The sequence below is a fragment of the Austrofundulus limnaeus genome, unplaced genomic scaffold (assembly GCF_001266775.1).
Source record: "Austrofundulus limnaeus strain Quisiro unplaced genomic scaffold, Austrofundulus_limnaeus-1.0 Scaffold943, whole genome shotgun sequence".
In the NCBI taxonomy this organism is placed as follows: domain Eukaryota; kingdom Metazoa; phylum Chordata; class Actinopteri; order Cyprinodontiformes; family Rivulidae; genus Austrofundulus; species Austrofundulus limnaeus.
This window is the reverse complement of record NW_013953345.1, coordinates 28,864-30,064: the sequence shown is the minus strand read 5'-3', so window position 1 is coordinate 30,064 and position 1,201 is coordinate 28,864.

Below are 1,201 nucleotides of genomic sequence, written 5' to 3'. Positions count from 1 at the left end.
TGTGTGTGTGTGTGTGTGTGTGTGTGTGTGTGTGTGTGTGTGTGTGTGTGTGTGTGTGTGATTGTGTGATTGAAGAAAGATAATTTAGGCATTTTTATATGTACAGACACCACTTTTTCAGATAAAGTGGGGGTCGTGGGGTGGCACTGATTGGTGGTCCTGATGGATAGAGCTTCATCAGAGCTAAACAACAAAATAAATCTGAAGCTCCTATGTTGAATAGTTTCTGAGTTATAAGCATTTTTGTATGTCCAGACCTCTCTTTGGATGGAGCGAGCACAGTCCCCAAATATGGGGTCTATCATTAAACTGTTGGCAGGTTTGGGTCTGACTTATCTACAGTCCTTCCAAACTTCATGTTGATCGGTGCAGCAGTTTTTGTTCTATGGTTGACCAAAAATCACACACACACACACACACACACACACACACAAAAAAACAAAAACAAAAAAAAACAGTGTGAAAACAATATGACCACCGTGCGCATGCAGGGGTCATAATAAACACAAAGGAGCTTCTTACTTGAGGTCAAAATTCTACTAAATTGTTCAGTTTTTAAAAGCAGTTCAAAAATCAAACTAAGTCATTAATTGTGACAACAAAGAAATATGTTGAGAAATAAAACACTTTGATAACATGTTTGACTGCTGCTGTTTCACCTAATCTATTTTTATGTGTCCTTATTGAGGGATGCTTTCTGTGTATCACCTCTACACCCTTACCTAAAATCACATCTTTCCTTAGACCATATTGCCAAAGGTGCCAGACGTGGTGGCTGCAGGGACCACCCAGGTTAAACAAGCAAAAGCACAGTGATAGAGTTGAGATGACTGTCCACCCATGGTATGTGGATGTGCTGAGTCAGCAGTCAGTGGTTCTGCTGAAAAACAGATTGTATGTGTGCATAGGCTTTGGGGCTGGTTCTGGGTTTAGCTGATACTGCACAGTGGGAGACGTAAACTTTTTACAGTCTAAATGGCAGAGGACCACATAGTGCACACTGTGTGCAAGCTTTACACCTAGGATTTATTTAACAGTTCTCCTTCAGAAAGTCTCACTTGATGTCCACTCAATAAAATTCTGTTACTAAAATGTCAGTAAGTGAAGCACCCTCACTTCATACTCTGATCCAGGTGAACAATATTACTTTCTACTAAATGTCAGTGTAAACATGTTCTGGCTGTATAAGCAATGCTGTAAT